This window comes from Rhinolophus sinicus, linkage group LG02, assembly GCF_036562045.2.
Source record: "Rhinolophus sinicus isolate RSC01 linkage group LG02, ASM3656204v1, whole genome shotgun sequence".
Taxonomy (NCBI): Eukaryota; Metazoa; Chordata; class Mammalia; order Chiroptera; family Rhinolophidae; genus Rhinolophus; species Rhinolophus sinicus.
The window spans coordinates 6,300,515-6,325,140 of record NC_133752.1 but is presented as its reverse complement, the minus strand read 5'-3'; the positions used below and the strand labels follow the sequence as shown (position 1 = coordinate 6,325,140).

At 42.2% G+C, this 24,626-nt stretch overlaps 1 long non-coding RNA gene across 1 annotated transcript in view; it reads right to left on the bottom strand.

Annotated features, from left to right (window-relative positions):
* LOC109452138 (uncharacterized) overlaps nt 1–24,626 on the bottom strand; it is a 119,482-nt gene that overhangs the window by 36,052 nt on the left and 58,804 nt on the right. The window lies entirely within an intron of this gene.

Below are 24,626 nucleotides of genomic sequence, written 5' to 3'. Positions count from 1 at the left end.
TGTTCCCCACAATGAATCGATTCCACAAAGTGACAGACGATACTACCAACCACCTGGGTTCAAGGAGCCGATTTTCCCAATTTCCCAACCAACTTTTCTCGGGATTCAGGAATGGGAAAGTGAGAAAAACTCCTGAAATCCCCTCCTGGAAACCCTAGTTGAGGCTCTAGGAAAGACTGGCTAAGACCTCATTCTTTCCTAATAGCTGGGACCATGTGCCATGGAACTGATCCGAACACCCTGTTTGAGAGAAAAGCAGGAGTTTGGAGTCCAGAAAGACTCAAAGATAAATCCCACCTGCAGCTCAGAGATAAATCCCATTTAGCAACTCGCTAAATGTCCCTGTAAGTTTCTTGATATCGACCAGTCCCCAGCCTGTTTCTTCATTTTTTAATGAAAATAATACCCCCTCATGGAAATGTTATAAAGATTAGAGATAATACATGTAATGCATCTGTCTAACTGACAGGTATTTGTACACCTCGCCCCTAACATGGAATCACAGGTTAATCCCAGGGCAACAGTCTTGCCCAAGTCTTTTTCAGAATCTAAATCCACTGGATCCTGATTCCTTCTGCCAAAGGCATCGATCTGATGTCCTCCGCAGACATTATTATGAGATCTTACACATCAGGGTGTTCTGGGCTCAGGTTCTATTGCTAAACAAGAAGGAATAAAAAGTGGAAAGAAGGAATTTTATGACCTCCACCACCTCTTTCAGTTCCCAACGTCATTACTATATAATTTTGGTGCCTATCTCTAGTTTTGCATGTGGAATGTATTGGGTGGAGAAAGTTGTCCCAGATGTTTGCACTGTGCTTCACGGGCGTCTACACTTCTTTTCACATCGTCACATATGTCTGACAGGAACTGGGCTGGTTAGCTGTTCTCTGGAAGTTCAGAGAGATGGTGTTGATAGACTACTCAGATAAGATGGCAATGTGTTAAGGCATAAAATAGGAAAGGACGGAATCGGGAGCACGCGACATGACTGAAAGGAATCAAACACTTTAGCTAAGAGAATAAATATGGGACATGGGGGGAAAAGTCTGCTCAACTATGTTGATGAGTATCAACGAAGAGAACGAGTAACTAAAAATTGACACGAAAAATGACCGAGAAGGGCATAAGTTATCCACCTTGCTCTACCAGGAAGCAGACTTTTTCAGATTATCTTCCCCACTAGCACTTAACCATCTCAACCATTGGTAGAGCCTTCTCAGCAGCAAATTTATGATGCAAAAGGAATGAGGGTCATGGAGCTGGAAAATACACATGGAATTCTGATTCTGTTACTCCATATGTTCTTCCCAATTTTGAGTCATCAAATGAAAATTTCCTTGAGTGTCTGCCCCATGCAGGCCATACTATCTGATAGCCACTGCAGCAGGATATTGGTTAAGGTAGCAACCAAACTTTGTAACATACATACCAAAAATGTAATACCTCTACAGAGTAAAATTAGTCAAGGGCAGTTTTAGGTCAGGGACAGGTTTAGGGTGGAAGAGTTGGGGTATAACTTTGCTCCATACAGTGGTTCAGGGACCCAAGATGATGGCAGTCTGGCCGCCTCTAATAAGAAGCTTGCCTCAGTGGAAAAAGAATATGAGGGGCATAGGTGGCAGTTTTCCACGGACCACAGCTGGACACAGCCCACGTCAATTCTTCCACATTCCATCTTGTGACCCCACCTAAATGCAAGGGAAGTGGAAAGGTATGGCTTGGCTCTGTGACCAGGAAGAAGATAATGACAGTATATAATAAGCTAGCCAGTTGTGCCTGGGTCAGAGGCACAGACATCTAAAGGAAGGTTCAGGACAGTCATGAACACAGGCGTGTGAAATTTCTTTTATGCGTGGCACAGTGCCCCCCACCCAACTAGGGAGACCTATAAACAAAGGAGACTGAGAACAGAACATAAGGTGGGAGATAATTAATTTCCAACAAAGTATAATCAAGGAAACGCTTCCTAGAGCAAGTCAGAACGAGATGGACCTAACAGGATGTACTTGATATAGTACGGTTCACTGAATTGTCCACAGGTGATTTCAGTAAAAGACATCTAACAGACTGCTCTATTAGGTTTCAAGAGAGCCAGAGGAGAAGAGTAAGCAATGCATTTATCAGACACATCTTCACGGTCCACCCCTTCCAGTAGCATGCCTGCCACGCTCCGTCCCCAAGCCTGCTCTTGGTACAGAGGCACCAGATGGCGTGTTTTTGTCTTTCTTTCTTCCCCAAGTACTCTGCGCAAGAACTTCTGTCCTGTTTACTGTTCTATCTCCAATACCCAGAACAGCACACAGCATGGTGTTCAATGAATATTTGGTGAATGCCTTGTACAGACAGAAGGTCTAGCTGATTGATTGAGTGAAATCATTCTGTGTGGAGCTGAATAACAAAGATGAATAGAAAGTCAAAGATGGAACAGCCATTAAGGGTAACTGAGTCCAAACCCTCTATATTGAAGACATGGAGTTTCGGGGAGGGAACAGAGTTTTTCCAAGATGACATAACAAATGTCAAAACACATTCTCAAACGCAATGTAGTGACTTTCCAATACGTTATTGCCAAACTGAACTATCAACTGTAAACAGATTTTTGGAATTTTTTTTACACTTAAACTGTTATTTGTTATGTAATATTGTTCTGTCCTCTTATTGGGAAAATCCATGTGTTGTGCATTGCCATTCAGCATTCTACCATCACATTTCCTTTTGCAGTGCTCTGTGCCTAACACGGAGAACAAATCTGAAAGCTATATGACTGACAAAATACCCTTAACATATGAAGATAAAATATAAAGAGGTAGCAAAACTGACTAAATCGATAAACACCTCCCCTCACTCCCATAGACAAATGAGAAAAGGATGTGAGTACAAGACAAGAAATGCAATGGCCCTAGAGGGAGTTCAATTTCCTGTGAATCAAAAAGATACAAAAGCGAGATTTTTTTTCTTAGCAAACTATATTGATTTAAAAGGAGAATGGTACAATGTTGGCAAAGATTCAGGAAAACAGGTATTCTAATATCTGTGGAGATATGTATCCAAGACTCGTTTTGTTTTCATTTTTATTTTTCTCTTTGACTTAATTTCATTTCTAGAAATGCAGCTTAAGGAAATAGTCATGGCTGAATAAGATGTTACTTCAAAACTATGAATATACATATAAAATATCACCTATATTTATATGTAACAGTATATGCTATATAAATATATATCTAAGTGATATCTATTTAACTGATATAAAATATATAATTACATAATATATAGTCTGTATAAGTATGTTATATAGAATAGTAAAACTATACCATATATTATAAATACAAACAATAACATCCGTGGTATATTTTGAATGGTCTGTGAGAAAAAATGTTGAAAAGACACTTCAGAAGCTAACAGGCAAATGATAAAGACAGTGGGAATGGGAGACTATATGCTTTAGTAGAAATAGCACCTCGGTTTGAATCCCATTTTAGACATAATGACATTGCAGAGTCTTAAGGACTCAGACAATTCTAGGCTCTGAGACAAGGCCACTCCTTGCCCTGGTGTGACTAATAACCAGCTGAGAGAGAGAAAGCTCTTAAACCTGCATTTGACAATATGTGCCAGGAAGAAAATGTTGTGAAATTACAGAGAAGGGAATTATATTGGATGAAAGAATGAGCTAAGTCCTCTGGGCCTCAGTTTCCTCACCTAAAACATGGATGTGGCAGGCATTTTCCAGTGACATGTGATCTTAGGAACCTTTTAAAATTACATTTCATTCAAGGGGTACAGAAAATACATTCATACACAGCAATGCATACTTTTGATTTAAATACTCTTTTAGCAACAATTACAAACAAAACAAAGCAAGACAAATATTCTTAGAGCTTAATCCACAATCAGCACTGAATAATATACCACTATAAACGGAGCATATACAGTAAGATGCACAATTGAGACCAGAGACTCGTGGGTAGATTGCACGTGCTGTGTGTGGTGACAGGTCAAGTGCTACATGTGACCTTTTGGATTACTTAGAAATGGCCTGCCTCTTGTTACAGATTGTCACATATGGTAAAAATATTCTCTTCAAACATTTAATGTGTTTCCTTACATTTTATAAGAGAAAAAAGTGCTACCACTGAACGTCTTTTCCCCCTAAGATCTACTAACATCTCTGGAATCCAGATGATCCACCTCCATCAGAAAGAGCATGACCAGGTCTTTTCAAATTTATGTTCCACACAAAGTGACATGTTTCTCAAGTCTAAAAAGCATAAGGTCTGGCATCTGAGTGCTCAGTCAAGTTTTGTTGAATGAATTCATGCACAAAACCCCATCATTTCACAAATGCGGCAGCTGAGGGAAATAGGTAGGTTCAGAGTCTACTCTAGAAAATACCAATCATCCATCTGACCTCCTGTATTTTAGGTGGTTCTTGATTAAAACGGGCTCCTAAATGTGTCTCACACCGGAATCCCCCTTGGCCAGCCATACCCCCAGATTTGTCTCCTCCCCTGCAGCCAAGCTCTGCACACCCAGCAGCAGGGACAAGCACACAAGAAGAAATTAGGCCTCCAAGGGGCAGGTGAGGGCTGCAGAGGGACTAAGAAAGGGCTGCAACTTTCCAGTGAGGTCATGGGGCCTCGGGGACACACGGGGTAGGTTTGTGGCTGTGCTGACACATGCACAGCCCCGTGGGGCTGTGAACAAACTGCTTTCTGTCTCTGTTTCAAAACCCCGTGATGCTCTAAACGTCTCTCAAAAGTAAGAGCCTGCTGAGCTCAAGTTTTAAACCGGAAAATGATTTGGAACATGTGAAATTAACAAGCACGTTAAAGTTTCAGGCAATACTGAGGCTTAATGAGTCATCTTCAGCGTGTTCTGCGAATTTCAAGATGACGTTTGATTGGGGCAGGTTTGTGGGAGAGGAAGATCACTGTCTTCTTTTCTGAATAAATGACTCTTTTCTGACTAAAAGAAATGCCAGCATCTCTCGTAGGCAAAAGATATCAAACCATTGGGTAATTATTACTTTCCGTTCCACTGTCTATTATCTATCTATCTATCTATCTATCTATCTATCTATCTATCTATCTATCTATCTGTCTATCTCTATCATCTCTTTCTGTGTGTGTGTAACTGTGTCTCAAACATATCTTTTTTTTTTTTTTTTTATCACTGTAGACTCAGCACTAAGTGCATTACCTGACACATAATTTCACTTTATTTAGGACATTAGAAATATTTGTAAACCTTACAAATGAATGTATAACTATTAAAGAGAAAACAAATAACAGTACCCGAGGGAGGAGCTTGCAAGGACAATAGAGCGCTTCCTCCATTCAGTGGCTGGTAGTGCACAGAACGTTACTGCTAGAATATTACAGAAACACAGTCATGAGGACTGCTAAACTCCAACATTGCTTAAGCCTACGAAGACAGAATGAGTGCCGCGTGGAAAGACTTAGACTATTGTCATGTGATGGCTGAAGAGATGAAGAATAGATGCGTTTTTGTCAACTGTCCCTTCAGTCATTGTCCTAAGTTTCTGGTAAATATTTCTAATATTTAAATGTGCTAAATATTGGTCGCCACCTGCAATTAGAAAGAGGTGGCAGTTATACATCCTTTTCCTAACACCTTGACGATGACGCAGTGTATTACAACAGAAAGCAACCTTAGGCCAAATTCTTCTAAAGGTGCAATAACAGGCCCTTGGCGAAAAAGTTCACTCCAAGGTTAATGCACTAATAATTTGCAATGGGATTAAACCGTCTTACCATCTCTCCCATCTCACCGTCTCTCTGTCAGATCATGCACTAGAGGCCCTCAGTATGTGGGATTGCAGCTCTAGACACAGACCGCTGAAGATGGTGGGTCCTCCAGTCCCTGGTTTGCTAGATTTTTATCTCCTGCTTTTCTAAGGCACTGCAGCTCACGATGCCTTTCTAGTCATCCTATATGTTGAATACTATGTGTTTCACTGATGAAAAATTATGTCTAACTGACTTATGCTGATGAATAGAACCTCTTGTAAAAATTTTGATAATGATATCCGAAGAATTTATAAATAGCTACTTACTGTTGTTGGTTCCTGATCCAGTGCTTCTAAAGTGATTTAGCTGCCATTAGGTACAGATGAAAGTTAATTTGCACATATATGCTATATATATATGACATTGTTTATACTAAAGTGTTTTAAAGTAAATTGCCACATAAACGGTAAAATGTATAAAATTTCAGGTTAGCTAGAAAGAGCTCAAATTGAAACAAAACCCTGCATTAGATTTAGCTGTAATCTAGTTTTCATTCATTCATTGATCTGATATATAACAATTACGTGTCGATACAAAGAGTAACCCCAGCACCTCAAAACGTGACCTTGTTGGAAGCAGGGTTCTTGTACATGACGTTAGTCAAGTTAAGATGAGGTCATCCTGGAGTAGAGTTGGCCCCAACCTAATGTGACTGGTGCCTGCACAGGAAGACAGCCGTGTGGAGAAACAGACTCCCAGGAAGAACACTATGTGGCAATGAAGGCAGAAATTGCAGTTACGTGATTGCAAGCCAAGGAACACCAAAGATTTCTGGCAAATCAGCAGAAGAAAGAAAGATGAATTTTCCTAGATTTCGGAAGGAACAAGACCCCGCTGATACCTTGATTTCCCACTTCTAGGCTCCAGAACTGTGAGGCAATACATTTCTGTTTTGTAAAAACCATCTAGTTTGTGGCACTTTGTTATGGCAGCTTTAAGAAACATATAGGCATTTTTATCTTTTTCTTGGAGGAGAAGAGAAATGGCAGCTATCTTATCCCCGTGAGGGCAGCAAACCTGAGGACCAAGCAGACGTAGAGTACGAAGAGGAAGGAAACAGAGAATGATGATGGAAACCTGAACTTCCAGCCTTGGTATCTTCTCAACTTCAGGCTTCTTGTATGAAACGCTACCCTTCCTTGTGGGACAAGCCAGTAAGAATTACATACTTTTTTTTCTGATACTTTCATTGGAAACACACACACACACACACACACACATACACACACACACACTCATGTAGCTGGATGGATGGATGGATGGATGGATGGATGGATGGATGGATGGATAGATAGGTGTGGTGTTATATATGTAAATATATTGCCTACATACACAAGTCCTGGCGGTTGGTTTATTCATGATTTGTGGTTGCATATTATCTGTCATTCCATTTTAAACAAGAAAATAAAGTAAAGTTGTTTTGCAACTAACTTTAATTCCTTTGAGGATCAGTGTCAGACTTTGTATTACAAAATATGCAGAGCTGTGAATATAGCTGATACTCTCTAAATATACGGATTCAGTTTTAGCACCGAGCACCCTAGTTTGTAATTACTCATTAAATTCGGGTGTCCCTCTGGCTGCTCTTGAAGCCAGGAGCTATGTCTTCATAGCACTAAGCTCATAGCATTCAAGACAGCAACGCAAATTAAATGAGTGAAGAATAGTTATGGTTATTTTTAAATATCATGAAAGATCTTGAAACAGGTCTCCTCTCGTTTTTTTTGTTTGTTTGTTTGTTTTTTTAAAGCTCTCGTCTTCTTCCTTCGGTCTGTCACTCACAATGACACAGAAACAACAATGTCATGCTCCATTGATTTCTTCAATCTTATGCGTCAGGTTTTCCAGGTAGACGCAGGATGGGAATAAGGATGAGACGTCTCCCTCGGTAATCGCATTCACGGCACCACATTAGAATTTTGCCATGAGGAAGAAACACTTTTCTCTTACTGAGTTTGATGAATGTTCAGTTATGGATATATACTAGTGATAATATTGCAAAGCTTTCTTATGCCCTTCAGGAAAAAAATATATATATATATTTGATAGCATGCTACAATAAAGCACACCAGGTCCCTGCTGATCTAGACCACTTAAATCTTCCTACTTTCCTTGTTCTCCTATTTGTCTGTCATCCTAGTTTCCCTGAAACTTTTCTGATTTCATCACAGTCCCATGCCCCGGAAAACCTTTGGACCCAGGCAAACTGATGACCCTTCTTAGTTGGTCCACGTGCCTTTACTTGACTCTGAGATACATGCACAAACTGAGTGTAACATTTATTTCTGCCCGGCACATGGTTGGCGTAAAGTTTAGTAAGTGGATAAATTAGTGGCTAAATAAGGCATTGTGACATAGAAGAGCGTCTGGGTGAGAAACATGTGGACTGGAATCTCAGCTCAGTCATGCATTACTGTGGAATCTGCATCGGCATATTTTACCTCTGGGAGCCTCAGTTCCATTCTGAGCAAAAGGGTGGGAAGACAGGGGTGAGAAGAGCCATTTCATTGACTTGGGATAGGAATAAGACCAGGCCATCAGCTCACCTGGAGCCTTTAAAATCCTTGTTGAAAAGGTTGTGCTGTGTTAATTATGGCAAATGGAGTGTCTTGGCAGCTCAGGCTGCTGCAACAATAATGACATAGAATGGGTGGCCTAACCAACAGACATTTATTTCTCATGCTTCTGGACACTGGGAGATCCACGGTCAAGGTGTTGGCCAATTGGGTCCTGGTGAGGACCCTCTTTCTGGTTTGCAGAGAGTTGCCTGCTTGCTCTGTCCTCGCATGTTGGAGAGAGGCATCATCTCTTTCAAGTTCCCTTTCTCTTGACAGGCATGGTTTGCTCAGTTCAATCCAAGTGAAGCATAAAATGCAGATGGAGGCAGCCTTTTCCTGTTCTAACACTTATAATAGATTTCTGTTGCCGTAGACTTTCAGATCTCTGCAGTCACAGGGGTTCCTCAGAAAACCTGGCTCAATACCTTTCCTTATGGATTGGAAAATTAAGTTTTAGAAAGGTTAAGAGACCAGAAAATTAAATAACATCACATAACATGCTGTAACATAATAAAATATATGACAAAACAAAACAGATGCCCTTCAAAACTAGTTAATACTAATCTCTAGAATATTGGAGGATATTTCCATAAAAAAAAGTCAAGTAGCATACACTGACCTCTAGGAAAGTGGGTTGCAAATCTTAGAGCAGCAAGAGTTAAATATCTTTCCCAATCACCAGAATGGGACACACAGAAGAATCAGGTGTCTACACGGCCCAAGTCGATGCTACTGCACCTGTTGGCTGATTTGAGGTTCTGTCAGTTCATTCTTATTTTTGTGACAGAGCATAGTGGCACAGCACTTTTTTTTTCAGAGCACCATTGCCACACATCCACTCAAATAAATGAATGCTCCCATCTCCATTGACCCATTTGTCAGAAATGCCAACATGTAGGCTGACCCATAGGACCTTTTCACTGAAAAGTATACGTGAAGAGTGCCATTAGGCCTCACACTGACAAGCCTGAAGTCATGGTTATCTTTTCTTTCTCTTTTCCCTCTTTGTCGTAATAACACAAATTGAATCACACCTGCCATTCATTCTGAGAAGAAGGATGCTCAGAGTTGGTGCTTCTGATTCTGTCATTATTAAGACAAAGAAGAGAAGTGAAACTTCTTGAGCACCTATTTTGCACTCAGTTTGGAACATAAGTAATTTCATGTAACATCCATAACCTCCTTTACGCAAATGAACCTCAAAGCAATTAACACACCCAGTCTCAGATAGCTGAAATGTTATAGTCGGGACTGCAACCCAGGTCCGTCAAGCTCAGGGGACAGTTGATTTTCATTCTATGGTGTCACCAGAAGGAACCTATCTACCTAGCATCCTTCCCTGGATATCAGTTGCTCATCTCTGGGAATTCACTCTTTTTTAGAATATTTTAGAGTTAGCAACAATGCAGCTACATTGGTGAAGACAATGATTTAAGTTTCTTGGAGGACATTTTAAAAAATAAATAAAAAAGGAAGACATCATTCACTTAAATAATTAACCAGGAGCTAAAGATTCTGTTCAAACAAAACATGCCATTTTGGTGTCAGGCCAACACTATTCCAAGTAGGCTGGTTGCAATGAACTTGTAAACACAACAAAGAAACCGAATGCACACAAGTCCTCTGAGAAATTGTCCCACGTTGACACTGGAACATCCAGGCTATGAAATATGCAGGAGATACAAGGTGGAATCAAAGTGCACTCGTTAATTTGCACCATACCAACTGAACAGTAAAATGTGATTTAATTTACTATATAATTTGCTTGTTCAACAAAGCTGAAAGATAACTCACTTAGTGCCACTCTGTTTGTAAGTAAGCCGGTAACTGGCTGCGGTTCTTTCAGTGAATGGCTTGGTTGTTGATGCCAGAGAAAGCTGTTTGAGTGGAAAATACACAAAATTAAGGGGCTGCTGCTGTACTATTTGCAGTGCACTCCTTTTGTCCTCATCAAGTTTATTTCTGCAGAGAGGCAATAACGTCCCTTTGTTTTCCTAACTCTATGAAGTCACTAAGTCTTGCTTGGTGGCACACGGCTAGAGAAAAATGCACTCAGCCAAATTTAGAACCATTTGGAACTCACGAGTTGTGAATTTTGAACCAAACTTGAATCTTTGAAAAGCTCATCTGTTCCACAAAGCGTGCCAGCTCGGCTAACAGCCCTGAAGCAGGGCTGTCCTCTGGGGACTGAGCTAGGGGTCCTCAAGTCCCTTGTGTTCCTCCCAAGTGTTTAGTGGGGGTGTTATGCGATGCAAAAGCTTAGACACAGTGAGTCGGGTGTATCAAAAAGCCCTGAAGCCTATACCACGGGAAGAGAGATTTCTGAAAGCTGAAAACAAAGGGGTCTCTTGCATTTTGCCAAATTTTTAATATTTTGTCATGTCTCTTGAATCTCTTTGTCCTTTTTGTCCACTAACACCATTCTGGGGTCGACCATTCTATCTCTCACCTGCAGTCCATCCTGCATATTCTAATCAGATGCATTTCCTGGAATCTCTGCTTCCACTGCCTCACCCACACGGGTGCTCTAATCCCCTCCATGCTACATGTGCTGTCTTGTTGTTTCCTTCATGAGCCTTGCCTGACCAGCTCCTGTACATCAGGCTCCTGGGAGGGCAGCCCTGAGTGGACAGAGGAGCAAGGAGCAGTTTTGTCTTCATGCAGGTTGGTTGTGAATGTAATACTAAATAATCCTGGAATGCTATGTGCCCTGAAACGGGAGCTGCCCTGGAGAGTTAGGGATGCAGGGAGGTCTGAGGGAGGAGACTCAAGGCACGGATCTCTCAGGAGTGGGTATTCCCAGGGAGATACCGGAATTTAACAGGTACTCAGGGAGGGTGAGGAGCACCGGCTCAGCAGAAGAAACAGCTTATGCAAAGGCAGGGAAGAATGAGGGCGCATAGCAGCTCACGTAACTACACCTGGGTCCCATACATGTCCTGAGGGGGAGGGTCGGCGGGTGGGGGGTGCTAACAACAGGGAAAGTGGTGTCCACGATTAAGTGCTGCACCGAGACTGAAAGAAAGTGAAGCTGGAGAGGAAACAGGTGCCAGCTCATGAAGGACTCAGCACAACCTGCTAACGACTTTGGACCGCGTCCCGAAGACAAGCAGCTATTTTACCTGATGACTCTTCCTCTTTGACAAAATACAACCCAGATGTCTTTGTCCAATATCCCAGGCTCACCATGATTTGTTTCCAGCCGACCTAGAAAATCTAACCTCTCGGTGGTTCCCTGAGCGGACTTCTTACCTTGTCTAACAAATATACGTCGAACGTGTCGCAACCCCCTGCCTTCTGGCACCTATGTATTTACTCATATTACTGCCCTCCACCTAAACCCCCGGCAGCCTCCTTTCATCAGAGATGGGTGGCCTCTCTATGTTTCCTGTGTTTATTCATTAAATAAGCACTGCATTTAGCTGGGCATAGGACTAGGGGGTGAGAATTCATTTACTCATTTAATAAATATTTACTGAGATTATGCAGAACAGAAACTGTCCTAGGTGCTGAAGTGACCATGATAAACAAGACAGATGAGGTCCCTGCCCTCATCATGCATTTTGAGGAACACAAACAAGTATATGAACAACTCACACAGAGCCCAACAGATCGTAATATGGTGGGAGAGGTATAGGGAGCTATGCTTATGTCTCTGTGAGAAACCTAGCTTGTACCGGAGCAGTCAAGGAAGGCTTCCTGGAATAGATAGTATCTGAGCTGAAACCTAAAGGATTAGTAGGCGCTAGAGAAGAAAGGAGAAGGAAAGAGCATCGTAGGCTCAGTGAAAAACACATGCAAAAATCAGGGACCAGAGAGATGACGGAACACTTAGGCAATAGAGCCAAGATGGCTGGAGTACGGACTACAAAGAGAAGCCTGGAGTGGTAGGAAAAGGAGAGGGAAGAACAGAGTGACCAGATGACAAAACTGCCATCGAGGATGAGATAGCAGACCTGGGGTCCAATGGGAGACAGTGACAATTGTCTAGAGAGGAGGTATCCGAGGCCTCAACAATGGCAGTGACGGTGCTGAAAGAAAGGAGACAGTAGATTGGGGAGACATTTGGGAGGACTTGGTCACGCCTTGTTGTGATGGCACGAAGCCCTACCTCCCCCTCTGGAAGAGTATGACTGACGTGATGAGAATAATAATCGTGTAGGGAGAGTCATGCCAATGGCTAATGAACCTGCTCAGGGTATGCCCAGGAAATCAATTTCCTTGGAGTAAGTCAGGCAAAGCAAAACATACAAAGAGTGCTAGGCGCTAAACATGCAATTACAGTTTTCTGAGTTTAAAATTGTGTTTGGGTATGTGGTGCACAATCTCTAAAATATAATTACTGAGGAACATAGTTTAATTTGTATCAGTCACAATTTACAGCTTGTCTGTGTTTATAGAAATGATTATGGTTTGACGCTTCTTGTGCCTTCCTTGATGCATAAAAAAAATGATTATCAGACTTCAGCAGCAGCCGCCTTCCCTGAGAATTGGCAACAACGTGTCCTTTAATCAGGCACAAGATCCTACAGAGCCAACATATGCAAATACGCAATCTCCAAACAACCGCTAAGTTTTCATATTGCGTGTTGGAAGAACCGGAGTGAGCCAGAGAGAAAGTGCCCGGTGAACACAATGCCCTGATCAGTGGGTCCTGAGCACGGAAGGCCGAACTCCCCCCTGCATCCGTTTTCCGTATCAGAACATCGGCCAGTTTCTGCCACTGACCTCTCATTTTAAGACGGCCATTGTTTCAAATAGACTAGCATAGGATCTGTTGCCAACCTTTTGTCAGAACACCTGATCAGAAGGGACCTTAAGAGGCTTTCATGTTGAATAGACAGTCAGTGATGACCCATCAACACTGCCACGAACTTATCATATGACCTTAGGCAAGTCATTTAAGTGCTCTGGGTTTCAGGTTTTGCATTTTAGTAATAAAAGGGTTGGACAAAATGGTTCAAAGATGCCACCAGCTCCCAAGGACGGTGACTGTATATGAAGGGAAACCTGGTAATTCTTTGAAAACCATCCTGCGTGGACACACACACGCACACACACACACACAGTTTTTTGGCTATGAAATTTTGCATGATATGTGATTCCTTTTATGCATAAGAAAAGAAATGCAGACAATAACCTCACATTCAATATATCATTTTTACAGAAGTTTGATGGTGGAAAATTATCAACAACTTGACCTGAATGAAACTGGTAGAAAAGAATATGAGTCTTAGCTATGTACATATCATAGAGTAGCGGGGCAGCTCCCCACCCCCGGAAAGCAGTCTTTCTGATCAAGCAGAAAGCTGCACGCCCCGTTCCTGGGTGGGTAGTTAATGTTTTAGCTTTCAGACGCCTAAGAGAAACAGAAGAGGAGAATAACTGCTCTTAAAAGGACACCCAGCTTTGAACATCATCGTCAGGAGGCATTTAGATAGCACTCCACAGGTACAAATGCTCCCCGATCATCTCATTATCTTTATGTGAGCTAAAAGCTGCTGAATTTGTCATACTGTGCCCCAAAGTGGGCTTGAAGACAGCGATCACTTTCTTGCAGAATCATTGCGTAACGAGCCACTTCTGTATCTGTCCCTGAATAATAATAACACACTGAGGGGTTATGGTGCAGCTGCCACAGGAGCTCTGAGAGCAGAAGGGGCGGGGCGGGGTGATAGGGCTGGACACACAATTTTAAATAGAAGATGACATCTGAGCATGGAGACTTGGCGTGAGGATTCCTGGGGCGAGTGCGATGCCAGCAGTGGGAAGATGTAAACAAGAACCCTGAGAGGGAAACCTGCCTGATGAGTTTGAGAAACGTCATGACCCAGGAGGAAGGAGCAGAGTGGGTGAGAGAAGAATAGGAGATAAGACAGGAAACGTAACAGGAAAGTCATATTACATGGAGTCTTGAGCGTTGTAAAGGCTTTGGCTTTTACTCTGTGTAAGAGGGGCAGTCGCTGGAGGTTTTAAACAGTGAGTGATGTGATCTTTAAAAGGCATCACTCTGGCAGTGAGACACTGAGAATAATCTGTAGGGGGGCAAGAATGAAAGCAGCGACCCCAGTTAGCAGGCAAGGGTGGCTCAGAATGGGTGGAGTGGGGAGAAGGGGGGGACAGATTCTGGATACACGCGTAGATATATTTGAAGATAGAACCAAAAGGATCCCCTACAAGTCTGAATGCAGGATATGAGAGAAAGAATCTAAATGGTCCCAAGATTTCTGGCCTGACCCCCGGAAGGGTGAATTGCCATCAACTAAGATGGGGGAAGACTGTAGGTCCTGGAGGAGAGGGCAGGGGTCAGATGTGCACATATTAAGTTTGAATTGACAATAAGACACCCAAGCAAACATTTCAAGTAGACAGTTGGATGTAGCCCTAGAATCTGGGGCTAGGCTTAAATTTGTCATCACTGTAAGCATCCAGGTGGCATCGAAAGCCGTTAGACTGGAGGAGAGCAACAAGGGAGTTAGGTGTGAAAGGGACGGTCAAAGTTCAAGGCTGGAACCCTGAGCAAGGCCAAAAGGTGGGGAGGAAACACCAGCAAAGTCAGCTGTGGAAGACTGGCCACTGGAGGCAGAACTGAAAGCAGGAGAAAGTGGCGTCAGAGACCACATGGAGAAAAGATTTATAGGAAGAGGGAGTGAAGGACTACGTCAAATGTTGCCTAGTGGTCAAGTAGGTGCACACCAAGAACCAATCATGGCATCAGATTGAGCGTGGAGTTTATCAGGAGGAGTGGGGCGATGGGGCAAAAAGCTGCATAAGAGAGAAAGAGGAGAGGAATCAGACACAGGGAGTAAAGACAATTTTATCAAGTGGTTTTACTGCAAAGGAAAAAGGGTTGGTATCTGTTGGGGAGAATTTGATAGGGGAATGTTCTGTTTTATTTCTGCTTTGTTTATAAGATGCTATAAATAGTGCATGTTGGTCCACTGATGGGGACAGGGAACATTTAACTACGCAGAAGAAAGAAGGCAGACTGGCTGGAGCAGTGTCCCTGACTCCGTGACAGGTGATGGGACATTGTATATGGGAGGACTGGCTGTTGATAAGTCCATGTGTGGTCACACCCAAGAAGTCAGGGTGTCCGGATGCAAAGGTCACTAGGTGTGTAGACCTGGGGGTGCCACTGGCTGACATTCTTTATCGTATCAGCCATTCTGACTTCACTCTGCTTTACAGCCACTGTCTATTGTTCTCCACTGATTCTTCAATACAATCCACGTATTACTTTATTGGAGGCTGGCGTGTCCCATCATATTTTGGTGTGATTGGAAAAACCCTAAAGTCTGGCTTGACTTTTCTATCAGTTCAAACTAACCATATGTGTAAGGCGCAAGCAAAGCAGGTATGAGAGAAGATGGAGACATTCAAGGTCAATAAACTTCTCTAGATCCATGAACACAGGGTATCTTCCTATTTGTTTGTGTTTTCTTCAATGGGCCTTGAGGGTGTTACACTAAGTGAGAAAAGTCAGACAGAGAAAGACAAATACTGCATAATATCACTTCCACGTAAAATCTACCAAACTCATAGAGAGTTTGAATCGTGGTCCCCAGAGGCTGAGGGGGTGGGGGGAGGTTGTTTAAATTTGTGACTAGAAGATAAATTAGCCCTGGAGAGCTAATGTACAGCACAGTGTTTATAATTAATGATACTGTAGTATAAACTTCAAAGTTGAGGCGAGCCCGGATCTTAATTGGTCTGACCACAAGAAAAAAATGACAGTTATGTGACCTGATAGAAGTAGTTGCTAACATTACACTGGTAATTACGTTGCAATATATAAATGTATCACATCAACACTTGGTACACCTTAAACTTACACAGTGTTTGTTATATGTCGCATATATGTTAAACAAACTTTTCTAGAGTTGTACAACTTGGCATATTTTAAAAAAGAAATTTTTATTTCAGAAATTCAAAATACTAAAATCTTATTTTGAACTGCCTATAAGAAGAGAGACACCATGTACTTTCTGTATCAGGAAATTCTGGAAGGCTTAATTTTCCCCTGCTCCAAGGCTCATGTCCCATTCCCAGGTAGCAACCTAAAGACAGCACAGAAAAAGGCACGTCTCTGTAGCTGGTGGCAGAAAAAACCCAAAGCGCAAATCTGAGTCTTGTCAGAGGAGAGAAGCTGCAAACACTATCAAAGGAATGAGAGCTTCTGTCAAACGTAAGTACTTAGCTGTGAATGGAGCCCGGAACACCAGAAGCAGGTCAGAAAAAGCCCAGAAAATTCTGAGCCTTTGAATGTCAATCCTTCGGTAAATAACTGCTAATTTAGATAAAATCCTACACCACCACCCCCCCGACACCCCAGACTCATCGCCTGCTTACTTGGCAGGCGTCTCCCATCTCAGGGTTCTCGAAGTCCATACTCACCCGATGCTTTCACCTGGAGCTCTAAGCACTCACTGCACTGTCTCTGCCTGGCACGCCCGTTATGCTCTGCTTTGCCAAGCTAACTCCCTTACCCTCAGGGCTCAGCCAGATAGGGACCTCCAGCCGGAAGTCTTCTTGACCTTCAGCAATGTTGGAACAGCAGACGCTTCTATAGGACCTACTCTACATGACTTATTCTCCTAAGAACTTTACGAACTCTTGATCGCATTGAATCTTCACAGACAGCCATTTTGTTATTGTTGTTATTATCATTACAATTATTATTACTATTTTATCCCCATTTTACAGGTGAGACACATTAAGCACAGAGAGGGCAAGTAATTTCCCCGAAGTCACACAGCTCATGAATGTCAGAACCAGCATGACCACAGTCACACTGGCCAGTCCAGTTCCAGAGACCCACTCTCGAGCCTCCTCTAGGTTGTCTCTCATGAAAGGGTGTGGTGTGTAAGTTATATTTTTCAGAATTTTTATTTTATTTTGGCATGAAAGCAGCATTCTCACTGGGCTTGAGTTTGGTTATAAGCAATTAAAGTCTACCCCCTAGAAGTGGGCTTGGGTGGCCTCCCATACTACCGTAGGTCAGGTAAGAAAATACGTTTAGTTGAAAATGTTACGCAATGATGGAAGTGTACACTGATTGCTTTGTCTTCCTATTACCCAAAATAACCAACAACTCCACAGGTCCCGGTTATTAGTATTGCGTTGCCTAAGGAGAAAATTAGTTCAAGCATACACCTCTTCATATATACGTTGGTTAGATTTATTTTTCCTTAATATATATAATTCTATTCATTCATTCATTCATTCATTCATTCATTCGTGAGGAGTGCAGTGCCTGGCCAAAATCCTGCGATTTTAAAGGTCCTACTGACTCAGCTCGCTGGGAAGAAACCCTGTCACATGCAACAATATGGATGAACCTGGAGGATGTTATGCTTCAATGAAATAAGCCAGACACCAAAAGACAAACCCTGCATGATCTCGCTGAGAAGTGGAAGCTAAAACAGTGAACCTCATAGAAGCAGAGAGTAGATGGTGGTTACTAGTGTCTGGGGGCTGGGGGAGATGGGGAGATGTTGGTCAAGGGGGACAAAGTTTCAGATATGCAGGATGACTGAGTTCTGGAGAGCTGACGTACAGCACAGAGACTATAGCTAATAATATGATATATTAAAATTTACTGAGAAACTAGGTCGTAATTGTTCTCACACACAAAAAAAGGTAACGAACTGAGGTGGGGATTATGTTAATTAGCTTGATTGTGGCATCATTTCACTCTATATATTTCAAAACATTATGTTGTACACTTTAAATATATTCAGATTTTATTTGCAAATTACATCTCAATAAGGCTAGAAAAAGTAAGGGCCTTACAATTATATAAAACAAAGGCAATCGTAAAGGCAATTATGAGGCAGGCCTTACAGAGGAAAGCTGCCTGCCCCATTCCAGAGCTGGGGTGCAGCCCCTGAAACATGGTGTCCAAAGGGGGTTGCAGTCAAGGATTCAGACCCCTTCTGGCTGGTCAGCCTTTTAGCACGTGTGCATTCCTAGCCCAGGCACCCATATTCACAGGCCTCTTTATCTGAGGACTTGGGCAAAGTCCCCGTCTAGCACGTCTGACAAATCGTCCTTATCCAAGAAGGCAGGGACAACCTGGCAGACAGGTTCCCCAGCCTGAGTCAGTACTCAGTGCTCTGTACACTGTCACTCTTCTCTTGCCCCTCCTCCCGCCTCCGGCCCACAGGACTGTAGGAGCCTTTTGTTTGGGGCTCCCTCAGCAGTGAGACAACCCTTCCATCTATGCTTATCCACCTGAGCCTTGGCTGGTGTGCTCTTTCATGGCGGGAGGGAAGTGGACCGGGGGTACTGGCGTTTACTCTGATGTGGATCCTTGCTTATACCATCCCAGCAAGTGACTGAAGCCTGGATTGTCACTTCTATTTTGCCTTTTGCCTCATTGTTTTCATCAGCCACTCTGACAACTGACAGCTGAGTTCCTGAACATTCATTCAACTAACATTGTTGAAGTCCTACTGGTGGGGATTAGAAATACAGAGCTATCTATACAGCCAATCTAGTCTGGCTTACACAAAGTCAACAGTCTAGGACAGTGTTTCTCAAAATCTACATCATTACCATTTTGGACCAAATGATTTTTGTTGAGGGACGAAGGAGGAGGCTGTCGCGTGCACAGTGGGCTGGTTCATTTCACAGAATCTACGGCCACTACCTACTAGATGCCAATATTAACTCTCTCCCCAGCTGAAAGAACCTAAAATATCTCCAGATATTGTTAAATGTCTGCTGAGGGGCAAAGCATCCCCCAGTTAGGAACCATGGGTCTAGAAGACCATGCTAAGCTTGGATCTCAGTGCCCTATAGATAGCAATCCATATTAATTCTAACTTCATAGAATCCCTTTCATGAAGCAAGTATCATTATTATCCACTTTTCATGTGAGAAAAAAAAATGGAGTTGTTACATAAATTGCCCAAGGTCACAGCAAGGAAGAGGTAACGCCTGGATTTAATCCACGCAGTACATCTCAGTTTCAAAGCCCTCATTCTAAATTATTGTGCTGCAAGCTATGAGACAATGTTCTGGAGACATCGATAAAACGAGACTGACTCTGTTAGAGGATCAGGGAAGGCTTCACGGAAGAGCTAGGGCTTCGTAGGATTACAATCCCACATGCCCAAAAGGTTGTGCATACACTCAGCATCTGGAACCAACACAAATATCTGACTACAGCTTCCTCACCACAGCAGCTGTACACCCTCTCTTGGCTTGGATCCACCTTGCTCACCTACCTTTCTTTGCATGCATGGAGTGAGTTCCACTTTCTCTACGAAGTTGTTCCTGAGATTCCTTAACAGGAAACTCATGACATAACTTGTGTGAATTATCCCTTTGGCAAGGACCAAGTTCAGCCTTCTGGCATCTCCCTCACTGTTTTGTAACTTTTGTATAACTTGGTTTGTCATCTCTCATCAAATCCCTTTAGGTCAGGCACTGCGTGTGGCCTGATGGAAAGAACACTCGCTATGAAGATGAATGTCATGAGTTTGAATCTCTGCTCAGCCATTGGTGAGCTACATGCCCCTAATCACGGCATCCAGTCTCCCTGAGCCCCAGTTTCCTCCTCTACATAATGAAAATAAGAATACTCAACTTATCATATAAGACACAATACTTGAGCATTATCCAGTGTACAGGTCTTTCACAAATCTCATTTTCTTTCTCTTCAACACTTGAATTTCTTGTAATATCTTGACAGTACTTGGTGCCCAAATATCTCGTGAAGTGATGACAGATTTGCTTAGACATTGTCAGAACAATTCAGATAAACCCAAACAAAATAATAGCAAAACAAACTTCATGATAAGGGAAAAGACAGAGGGGGAAATAAAATACATGCAGTGACCTTCTCAGGTCCTCCTGGTGAAGCATCACCTAGGCCTTGCCCATGCTTACAATGGCAGACTTGCCCCATCTTGCGAGCACGCTCACGGCACACCTTGAGGTGTTCATCAAGAGGGGAAGAGTGAAGCCGGCGGCTCAACACTGTAAGAAACAGTTAATTCAGAAGGGCAATAGGTGGCTCAGCACTTCTGAAAATCAGTGTGACCCAACGGAGGGAGTGATAACGGCCAATCTCACTCTCTGTTGACAGGAAAGTTATGGTTGGCATTGATTTTTTATTATTACTATTAGTTATATGTTCTGTAGCGAACATTCAAGAGGTTTTCGAGGACAGATCGATGGTAAATCTTACTAGCTATTAGATCTTATACAAATTAACTAACTGCCCACCTCAGTTCCCTCATCTGTAAAAACGCCCAAAATAGAGCAAGCAGATGCCATCCATGCCCTGCCCCACTTCCGCTCAGCCTCCACCTTTGACAAAGCCCTATAAACACCATTATTGGAATTCCTGCCTGGGTCCTTTTCCTGGGTAAGGGGTCGCTGGGCTCGAGAGCAAAACAAGCCCTGAGTGCAGCCGAGGGAATGTCCATGGAAGCTTCCTTACCCAGCAATGGCTGGAGAGTTGGTGGATACACGTTTCTTCACACTCATCCCTTGGCTGAGATAACTCTGAAGCAATTTACATGGAATCCCAGAATTCTGCCTCGTTACCCGCAGCGCTAACTTGCTGGATCACACACTGTTTGCTCACTGCCTTCCTTTTGTTATCTCACTCCCCCTCTCCCCCTACTTGTACTTCCTGGGATCACCTTTTGAATAACCCACTTGTCTCGGAGTCAGCTTCTGGGGAGACTCAGGACACAGAGAATGATGATGTGTAACCTGAGTGATTGCATATCAAAGGCTTCGCACATTTCCTAGTGGTTATATCAGTCAGGGTCCAACCAGAGAAGCAGAAACAGTAGGAGAAATATATCATCTACAGTAAGAGATTTAGTGCAAGGAATTGACTGATTGTGATTGTGGCTTAGGCAAGTCCAACATCTGGAGGGCAGCCCACCAGAAAGGACAGGCTGGAACGGTCAGGCAGGAGCAGAAGGTGCTCCCCACGGCTGGAATGTCTCCTTCCTAAGGGAGGCCTCAGCTCTGCCCTTAAGACCTTTTAACTGATGCAGTGAAGCCCACCCAGAGTACTTAAAGTCACCTGATTATGGACTTTAGTCACTTCTACAAAATGGCTGCATAGCAGCATCTAGATCAGTGAGCGAATAAATAAGTGGGGAATGAAGTCCAGACAAGTTGACGCATTAAAAAGACCATCATGCCCATGACAAAGGCTCAAAAATGTCAGAACAGTAGTCATGAATTTTTATCTGATAGCAAAAGTAAGAACGATCCATTATGTAACATTTGAAAAAGAAAAATGGTATGAACAAAATAATACTCATTCATAAACGCTCCGTGAAAAGATCACCATGGCTTTTACATGTACAGTGATGCCTCTGTGTTTACTAAACTAAGCACTAAACTGCATGATTTCTTCACTCCAATGATAAGCCTTTTCTTATCTCATGTGATAGTTCAAGACTTTATTTTAATTGCTGCAAAGTAGTTTATCCTCTATAGGTATCCTATTTTATTAACGACATACCCTTTTGTTGGGCACGTGGGTCCTTTCCACTTTTTAATTCTTTCATGGATCTTTTTGTATATACCTATTTGCCTGCATATTAGTCCTGCATGTTATTATTTTATAATCTCTTAATATAAGTTCCCAACTATTTAATAATGAATCTGGCCGGTTCTTGCAATTGGTTCTGCAAAAGAAGTAACACCTGGCACCCTAAGGTATCATCATGCGCAGTGAGTTAGTCTCTCTCCTACACACCTAGGATGGCACTTTCTGTGGATGATCCTTGGGAGAAATTGGCATAGAGGGTACCCACTGGAGAAAAGCGGGAAGATTTGCAAAATTGATCTTGTTCTCGTAAATGTCTGTCGATGCTGGGGTTTCCACCCTGTGCCATTTCTTTCAAGAATTTTTAGAAGAAATTTGTATTATTTTTAAACCTAGAGAATAAAGAAAAAGGACAGGGCAATGCTCGTTAGCTATTAGGGATGGGAGAGAGTGTGACTACATAAGGGTAACACAAAGGAGTTTTCAGGTTATGGAACTATCCTGAATCCTGGTTTTGGTGGTGGTTAAACAAACGTATTTATGTATTAAAATCCATAAAACTGTCCACCAAAATAAGTCAATTTTACTGTATTTTTTTAAATGGGAGAAGTAGAATGATAAATTTAAAAATGGGGTCATGGAGGGGATTTTGTGCAGAAAGATCAAGGTACATATTCTTCTGAAATTGTAATGCCATGATTTGGGGCAGTGTGCATTTCAGATCTTCCATCTGATTCCTTAGACTTGGTTTTTATCATCTTTTACAACCTAACAGAAATTAAGTTTGCACTTTATAAAAGAGCTCTCCAAACACACAGTCTCAGTAAAAAGATCAATCTTTTCTACCTTGATTATTTTCAAGTGAAGATTTATGTACATTTCCCATATTCATTTATTAAACTTTTTCTGCATTTATGCTTAGATGAAATTTTTTTGCTAAATATTAAATCATACAATATATTCATCAAGAATCACATAAGGAATTTCAACATCGTGTTAACACATGGAAACTCAGTAGAAATTTTAGCATTACCTTAATGCAAAGTATGATCTCTACATTTTATTTTATGAGTATAGTCAGCAGAGACCGAAACTCAAGGGACCCTGGTTTAGACCCAGGAGACCTGGTCCCTTCTTTGGCTCGGACCACTCTCCTGGGGAGACCGCAGGCAAGGCCACTGCAAATCAATGCAGCCAATGCTAGTGATCTCGCTAACCTTCTGGATTCTGCATCCACATGGCAGAATGTGCTCCTCACCTGTTACCCAGGGTGGCTGCTACTGATGGTTCCGTGTTCCTGTTCACATGTGCATTTTTTTCCTCCATCACGGACAAATAATTTTTGAAACAGTTCCCGACTTCTGAGGGTTTTGGGATCTGGGAGACAATGAAACTAATGCTTATGGCACTTAAGATTCACAATAAATAGATCTTGGGTATTCCATTAACCCTTCGGAAACACTATTCAGATTTGTTTTGGTAGCAGGAGAAAGATGACCACAAAAGAAAGATTTCAAGTTAGCTGTAAGATGACCTTTAAGAGCTAGAAAGTCACTTGTATCATTCATCTCTGCCTCCGTCTCTCACGGTCCAACCCCCCTCACCCCATCCTGCAGCAATCACCTTCCACACAATGGGATTTATAGATGATGTAATACAGAATTGTACACCTGAAATCTATGTAATTTTACTAACAATTGTCACCTCAATAAATTTAATTAAAAAAAAAAGATTAATGCTGACCTATAAAAAATAAAAATAATAAATAATTAAAAAAAATAAAATCAGCTGAATAATTGTCCATGGCTTTGGCTCTCCAGCAGGGTGTCACAACAGCCATAAAATCTCCTAATCGATTACCTTTGAGACCAGTCTTTTTTCTTATTTCAGGACCAGAATGCTCAAAAACACTTCTGAGATAAATGATCTGAAAAAGACAGAGGGACAGAGAGAGAGAGAGAGAGAGACTATAGCAACACATGCACATAGTCTAACATACACAGTAAATAATAACTTATATAGAAAATAAAGTCCCCTTTTCACCATCTGCACCCCTTTCCACCATGCCTGCTTCCCACAGGCAACTTATTTTTATCAGTTTGGATTTCAGCTCTTTTGATGCTTACCACCAGGTTGCTAAATATTTTTAAATTTTAGACATTAATATTTTCTCCCCAATTAAAGGATGAGTTAAATTTTACTACCTTGCCCCTCAGCCATTTATCTTCCTTCAGGATTCTAATAGTTATTTTGTGACTCATTCTTTTGACTGTAAGTTTTATTTAAACAATATGCTTGGTGTTTCCATTTTCCATAGGAGTGAGAAAGTGGCCTTGAGCCGATTCTCTACTTCTTCACCTAAAAGCAATAGATAACAACAATGGGAATGAAAACAAGTCCCACAATTTACACCATGAGTGAGATGGAGGAGAAGAATTCCAGAAAAGTTCTAGTAGGATGTTAGGAAGAATGAGAGGTATCTCCTAGCCTAGCAGAATTATTGCAAATAGCTGCCATAGTGTGACAGGTTTTGTGGGGGGGAATCTAGGAACTCAGCAGACAGATAAAGCAGCAGTCAGAAAACACCACAGCTAGGACTAACACCCCTTTTCCCCCAAATGACAGCATCTCACCCTCACTCCCAGGAGAAACTGATTTAACCAATTCTGTGACCAGTATGGTAGCCAAGGAGTGCTGAGAGTGGCTACGGGGAAAAGGCATGATAAG